This window comes from Heliconius melpomene, chromosome 8 (assembly GCF_056956725.1).
Source record: "Heliconius melpomene rosina isolate 202511_hmr_F chromosome 8, ASM5695672v1, whole genome shotgun sequence".
Taxonomy (NCBI): domain Eukaryota; kingdom Metazoa; phylum Arthropoda; class Insecta; order Lepidoptera; family Nymphalidae; genus Heliconius; species Heliconius melpomene.
The window spans coordinates 1697763-1706119 of NC_140396.1; positions in this window are offsets into that span (position 1 = coordinate 1697763).

Consider the following 8357-nt stretch of genomic DNA (forward strand, 5'->3'; position numbering starts at 1 on the left):
CTACAAAACAAAATACTACGACAACAAAAAGAACTGAAAATTGGTCAAAATGTAAAACCATTGAAATGTGTAGGAAATGCTATAAAATCAAAACTTCTAAAGCGCACGTAATCCGACTTGAGAGGCGGAGAGATTAAACGATTTGGAGAGGAGCTGGTGCCTTTTTTATTTTCCTACATTTGTTTATTTTTTATTGTCTTTAAACAAGAAAATTTATAATTTAGATACTCTTTTTCAAATATTAATATAACAGCTATAATGGCAAAGATTGAGCGCAATAATTCAGCTTTACGCTGTATCTCTTGTATGGCAAATAAAAAAAAACCCAGTGTAAAGATACTCTCTATTTTCTTTAATTTGAGACGTTACAAATTGAGTTGTGGAACTTAACACCGCATTTTGTTTTTTTTTTAGCTTTACGCTGTATCCCTCAAATAATATTATGAATGAGGTGGAAGTAGACCACCAGTTATTTAAATAAACTTTAATATATTAATGACATTTTTTATTTGTATAGAAAATTAAAAAAATAATAATAAATTTATAGAATAGTGACAAAAGTATAAAAAACTTGAAAAATTGTGCATTTCTTTAATTCAATAACCCTAAAAGTGATAAGAATGAAATAAAATTTAGAGGATTACTTAACTAATGGGGTTAGATGGGTTTTCAAAGCCATGTACGAGTGTATGTATATATGTTCCATTAAGTAAACGAACAAATTTGATCGCTATCGTGCTCGGACCGGAATTAAAAAAGGATTCAGGAAAAATATTACGTGGCTTCCTTTTTAATCTTTACTTTTAAAATCTTAAGATAGCTTCCTATTTTATTCTCTTTATTTTAATAGAAGCTGAATTAAAACATGTGAACAATTTGTACCCATTTAGATGTAACTCTGAGGCCACTGAAACACAGGGGCACAAGCGCGACGGTTGTGGATTCGATTCCCAGTTGAATGAATGAAATATTTAATATTTTGATATCCTAGCTCTGATGTTAGTGAAGAACAGTAATGTAATTCATCTTTTTGTTATTCCACATCAAATAAAACAAAATATTTTGGAAAACGCATAAATATAACGTCGCGGGGCTCGAGCTCTTAGATTGAATCAAAATATTGAAGTATTTTCATTTCCTTCGTTTCGTCGATCAATATGCAATACCTGCAGAATTCTTCCAGAATTGAGGAACATTATAGAAACCTTTATAGAAACGGAGCTTAACACCAGTTTCCCAGGTTCCCTCTACCTACACTGCTAAGAACAAAATACCAAATAATAAAATACCTAACCAATACAAAACTATTTCAAAGCATTTAAAAACATTAGATAACCGAAACGTGTTCTTGCCAAATTTGCAAAAGCTATCTCCATCCAGAATAGAATCAAACAATAAACATAGCAACGTTTCCGAAGTCACCGACTATGAAATAATGATATTATATTTGGCATCCCCCGAGATGTCTCCTCCGGTCGGGGGCTGGTGCATGCCAACTACTTTTGGACGTTCATTCAAAAAGATGTGCTATTATTAAAATCGAGAAACAGAATGCAAACTGAATTATTATTTGGAACGTTAAAGCTAAAATGCTATCTTACTCCCATAATCTTTCAAGAGCAGAACAAAACTGTGGATGTCATTGGAATGTGCTTGGAATATATATTTTAAGTTTGTATGAAACACTTGGTTTTTTCAAGTGTAGTTTTGTTTTTAAGCGATTGCTTTTTATTTCAGACCAGTCGTCGCCCGCAAGTTTGTTTACATGGATATAAATTGATGTAAATTGTAAAATTTTGCATTTCTACCCTATTTATGAAATTTTGCATGTTGAGTGGCGTACAACAAAACAACGCGTTTTGTCTTTTTACCAGGAAGATGATGTAAGTAAATAATTAATTTCACCAAGTAGGAATCCAACTCACAACCTGCTTACAGACAGATGCTTTATTTGAAACACTTTCGAGCTGCTGCGTTAAGACAGCCATAATTGTATGGGCTTGTGAGTTAAACTCCGTATATTGTACAATATTACTAACTAAATTACAATAGTGAAGTGATAACTTCAAGACCAACTACTATTACTGGTTCAAAAAAGACTATAATATCCATCCATCAGCCTTTTAAGGTCCACTGCTGGATATAGGCCTCCCCCAATGCTCGCCACTCCGTCCGGTCCTGCGCCCTTTGAATCCAGCGGGTTCCCGCTGTCTTCTTCACTATAATATAATACTCACTTCTTCTTGACTATAATATAATATAAGAAAATCGATATAATGCCTGTACTAAGTATCCAATGAAATATCGATTTTGAACCATTTAGCGGAGGCGAAACAATATTCCCAATCTCAAAATTTGTTATGCAAATCCTATCGCACCAGACTTTATAATGGGGTTCTTAAGGCGAAGTTTTGTGAGGTTTGTGTAGTTAGTCGACTTTGTCTTGTATTAACGAGGTAGTTTAGGTTCAATTTTTTATCTTTACAAGACTTAGAGAAATTTACTCATTCTCCTAGTTTAGGAATATAGAATACTAGCAGCCCGCTCGCGGCTTCGCCTACGTCTCCATGAGTACCTACGTCCTATAAGTGAGGTCCATGCAAAATTTGAGATTCCTAGCAATTGTAGTAACGAAGTTTCATACATACTTTCAACCCCAAAAACAACCCCTTAGATGTCGAATATTGCAAATTCCCGTCTTAGCGAGAACCTACGTCCTATAAATAACTCCTATGCAAAATTTGAGATTCCTAGCACATGTAGTTTCTGAGATTTCGTGATGAGTGAGTGACCTTTCGATTTTATATATATAGATAGATTTCAGTTTCATCAGGTGTCAGGTGAGTAGTGGAACTTAACGCTGTGTTTTGTCTCAACAACTTAAATATCCTTGGTTGCCTAGAAATCGAACTAACTAACTACCATCGCATTCCCATGAAAACACTGTCCCACTGAATCTCTATAACCTCAAGGACATTCAAACATGAAATATCGTAGTATAGCAGGAATACGTAGAAACCGGAAACAATTATCTGATACCAGCTCCTCCGGTTATCACATTAATTTATGGCTCCACCCCCTGGCGAACCAAGGAGGGGTAAATTACGGAGCATTAACTTGCTATTCTTTTAGTCAGTGTTGATTTATATCCACTCTACTAGAACTCATTTCACTGTTTTATAAGAAAAATGCAGTTAGGTTTTTAATTTTTTATATTTTTACTATACATTAAATTAACTCATCGTGTAATAGCAGCACAGGGTCAGGCACTCTAAACGCGATGGGTCGATTGGGTTTGGAATTGGGTTCGATTCCCAATTGAGGGGCTTATTATTTTCATTTCCACGCTCTGGTCTCAAATATCAACGTGGCATCGGGCATTGACACAGAGGAACGCAGGATATTCAAAGACACACTTTCCCCCCTCCCCGCCCCCTTTTGGAAGGGCTTTTCTAGTGGGTACTCCGAATATCGTAACTAGCTCTCATGAACGCAAGCTATATAGTCATATTTACTGATAAATATTATTTTTCAGTTAACAAAAACCATATATTACTTAAGAAAAACACAGTAACAAGAAAGTCATCGACGATCAAAGTCTGTGGCGATCAACAACTCATATACATTAAAAAAACAGAGTGCCCCAACACTAAATATTCTGTGCTTAACTAAATTTATAAATTTTATAAAGAACTTATGATATACTACTAAAAATACTGTACCCTGTGGAGTACGTTTCAATTAGATCTAAGCGTCTCGTACATACACGAGCTATTAAATGTTCAACTTCCAAACACTCAACCCGCTTCAACCGCTTTTTGATATCGAACAAGTGGAAATTAGTATCAAAACTTACCTGTACTAGTAAAGATTGAAGTTAAACTTTATTTTAAGTTCTTCAAAAATGTATTTTTATAAAATTATGAGGAAAAAAGCGGAATACAAAACTTGTCTGCATTTATTCTTATAATATGATAGTCGGTAACTATTAACGAATAAAAAATGAAGAAACTAGGAGGTATTTGGTAAAATATTAGAACAGATGAATAAGGGAAGTATATTTGAGAAGTATGTTAAGTAGAAACAGGATGGAATGATCGAATGGATGTAGAGAGACATATGACTGCCGGTAGCAGAGCGTTAACAGAGTTAACGGTGCTTTAGCCGAATGAATGAGACCGGCGTAGTAGGCATACCGCACGTTTGGTCATACACAATGCAGTGCTGCTACGGCAGCGAAACAGATATAACAGAAGAAGAATTAAAGAAAAATATATTAAGAATTAAAGAATACTGTGAAGCAATCGAGCGTGAAGTGATATTTTCGTAGGATATTCGGAGTCAGTTCAGCTGAAACCTAATGCCATGTCATGAGGATGTCACGACGTCCTCGTAGATAGAAATAGTACAATTATTTTTAAAGTTTCTTTAGTTATAGTAAATATACCGTATACGCATTATGTTTATTTCTATGAAACCTTATAACATGAAAATTTTTTATATATACCCCGCAACGTAAAATCTCTGAACTGTTTAAATATTTAATTGAAACTAAAATTTTATTAACATATAATGTCTTCTTTTCCTTTCATTTTATATAAAATAAATATACATATTTTTTTAAATAACGTTTATACAAAGAAAGTGCGATATTTGCAAATAATACATTAAAAAAGTAGCTGATCTTCAAAAAAACATTGGCACAAGCACACAACAGAGGCGCGAGTCCGAAGACATTACAAAAGATATCATTATTTTTGATGATTCCTTTTTATTCAGAAGCGGCAATACAATATCGGGCTTGGGTCGTTGGTTTGATGCCAGGATTAACTTGAAGACGCTTCACAGATTTTAATCATGGAATGGTGTTGCCAAGAAGTCGCTCGCCTCTCGACAGAACAGTGTTGCTTGCTTTCTTAAACAAAATTATTTATAAATACTATGGGTTATCGGTTTTACAAGAGGAATGTATTTTTTTGTTTAGCTTCATACTGTATCCCGCACTTAGGATAGGAAGCGGGAACATGGGAACCTTGTGTTTAAGCTCTCTGTTCGCATTAAGGCACTTCCGTTTCTTATTTTTCGTCAAATTCTGGAGGCATTGCTTGTCGTGTAGCGGGATTCAATGCTGCGTTTTGTTTGTTTTACCAAAGCAAGAATCGAATCCACAATCGTCACCTTTACAGTTGTACGCTTGTGCCCCTGTACCACGACTGGCATCAACTATCACTCAAACTGAACTTTTTATTAATACACATTTATATCATTTCTAAAGAAAGCGTAGTGATTTCCTTTTTCCCTAGCCTGTACTGTCCCACTGCTGGGCAAAGGTCTCCCTCCACTTCCGCCACTCTGGTCTACTTCGCGTTATTGAGCACCAGTCAGGATTGTAATGGTCCAGCTCGTCTCGCCATCTCCGTTTTGGTCAGCCAATTCTCCTTTTAGAGTTCGAAATACAGCTGGTAGAAGATTTCGTCCAGATTCTTTCGTAGTGATACATCATTTAAATAAAAAAAAATCTTCTTTCTTATTAGCACGTGAAGATGAAAAAACATTCTTTAATTCATAATTTCATTTGAGTTCAGTAGAAATAAGCGAACGGAACGAAAGATTTATGCCCTTAATTTTGACAAACCCCGCACGGACCCCGTGTATAAATAAATTATGAGATTTATTGTCAGAGCTGCGATTGAAGGAAAAAAATGTAGTCGGGAAAATCTAAAATATGTTTTGTTTGACTTGTTTTTCGTAGTACCTACTATATATAGATTTTATATCTTTATACGACTTTTACGATTTATATTCAGATTATTTTAAATAAAAAATCTAAAATACCTAAATACGTTATTGTGCATTACCAAAGAATATAAGTTCTACCCCTCATAGCAGGATAATGAAAAAGGGACCTAGCAACCTAGTGTTAACACACTACGTTTTCCGCCGAATTCGGGACTCAACTCAACTTTACCTTAACAACAGAGCGAAGAAATGAAAATAATCATATAATACCCATATATAGGTTAAAGCTAAATTCGTTTCGAATTTGACACCTACGCCTTTGCGTGGTAATCCACGCCCACATAGCTTTTAAATAAAGATCTTTTTTAACTTTTATCTAATAAATAATTATATTCCATTAGGCATTAACTTGATGTATGTAAAATAAAATATAATTCTCATTTTTATATACGAATATATATATCTATACTCTATACTAATATAATAAAGCGGAAGAGAGAGTTTGTTTGTTTGTTTGTTTGTTTGTTTGTTTTCTGTCTGTCTGTCTGTCTGTCTGTCTGTCTGTCTGTCTGTCTGTCTGTCTGTCTGTCTGTCTGTCTGTCTGTCTGTCTGTCTGTCTGTCTGTCTGTCTGTCTGTCTGTCTGTCTGTCTGTCTGTCTGTCTGTCTGTCTGTCTGTCTGTCTGTCTGTCTGTCTGTCTGTCTGTCTGTCTGTCTGTCTGTCTGTCTGTCTGTCTGTCTGTCTGTCTGTCTGTCTGTCTGTCTGTCTGTCTGTCTGTCTGTCTGTCTGTCTGTCTGTCTGTCTGTCTGTCTGTCTGTCTGTCTGTCTGTCTGTCTGTCTGTCTGTCTGTCTGTCTGTCTGTCTGTCTGTCTGTCTGTCTGTCTGTCTGTCTGTCTGTCTGTCTGTCTGTCTGTCTGTCTGTCTGTCTGTCTGTCTGTCTGTCTGTCTGTCTGTCTGTCTGTCTGTCTGTCTGTCTGTCTGTCTGTCTGTCTGTCTGTCTGTCTGTCTGTCTGTCTGTCTGTCTGTCTGTCTGTCTGTCTGTCTGTCTGTCTGTCTGTCTGTCTGTCTGTCTGTCTGTCTGTCTGTCTGTCTGTCTGTCTGTCTGTCTGTCTGTCTGTCTGTCTGTCTGTCTGTCTGTCTGTCTGTCTGTCTGTCTGTCTGTCTGTCTGTCTGTCTGTCTGTCTGTCTGTCTGTCTGTCTGTCTGTCTGTCTGTCTGTCTGTCTGTCTGTCTGTCTGTCTGTCTGTCTGTCTGTCTGTCTGTCTGTCTGTCTGTCTGTCTGTCTGTCTGTCTGTCTGTCTGTCTGTCTGTCTGTCTGTCTGTCTGTCTGTCTGTCTGTCTGTCTGTCTGTCTGTCTGTCTGTCTGTCTGTCTGTCTGTCTGTCTGTCTGTCTGTCTGTCTGTCTGTCTGTCTGTCTGTCTGTCTGTCTGTCTGTCTGTCTGTCTGTCTGTCTGTCTGTCTGTCTGTCTGTCTGTCTGTCTGTCTGTCTGTCTGTCTGTCTGTCTGTCTGTCTGTCTGTCTGTCTGTCTGTCTGTCTGTCTGTCTGTCTGTCTGTCTGTCTGTCTGTCTGTCTGTCTGTCTGTCTGTCTGTCTGTCTGTCTGTCTGTCTGTCTGTCTGTCTGTCTGTCTGTCTGTCTGTCTGTCTGTCTGTCTGTCTGTCTGTCTGTCTGTCTGTCTGTCTGTCTGTCTGTCTGTCTGTCTGTCTGTCTGTCTGTCTGTCTGTCTGTCTGTCTGTCTGTCTGTCTGTCTGTCTGTCTGTCTGTCTGTCTGTCTGTCTGTCTGTCTGTCTGTCTGTCTGTCTGTCTGTCTGTCTGTCTGTCTGTCTGTCTGTCTGTCTGTCTGTCTGTCTGTCTGTCTGTCTGTCTGTCTGTCTGTCTGTCTGTCTGTCTGTCTGTCTGTCTGTCTGTCTGTCTGTCTGTCTGTCTGTCTGTCTGTCTGTCTGTCTGTCTGTCTGTCTGTCTGTCTGTCTGTCTGTCTGTCTGTCTGTCTGTCTGTCTGTCTGTCTGTCTGTCTGTCTGTCTGTCTGTCTGTCTGTCTGTCTGTCTGTCTGTCTGTCTGTCTGTCTGTCTGTCTGTCTGTCTGTCTGTCTGTCTGTCTGTCTGTCTGTCTGTCTGTCTGTCTGTCTGTCTGTCTGTCTGTCTGTCTGTCTGTCTGTCTGTCTGTCTGTCTGTCTGTCTGTCTGTCTGTCTGTCTGTCTGTCTGTCTGTCTGTCTGTCTGTCTGTCTGTCTGTCTGTCTGTCTGTCTGTCTGTCTGTCTGTCTGTCTGTCTGTCTGTCTGTCTGTCTGTCTGTCTGTCTGTCTGTCTGTCTGTCTGTCTGTCTGTCTGTCTGTCTGTCTGTCTGTCTGTCTGTCTGTCTGTCTGTCTGTCTGTCTGTCTGTCTGTCTGTCTGTCTGTCTGTCTGTCTGTCTGTCTGTCTGTCTGTCTGTCTGTCTGTCTGTCTGTCTGTCTGTCTGTCTGTCTGTCTGTCTGTCTGTCTGTCTGTCTGTCTGTCTGTCTGTCTGTCTGTCTGTCTGTCTGTCTGTCTGTCTGTCTGTCTGTCTGTCTGTCTGTCTGTCTGTCTGTCTGTCTGTCTGTCTGTCTGTCTGTCTGTCTGTCTGTCTGTCTGTCTGTCTGTCTGTC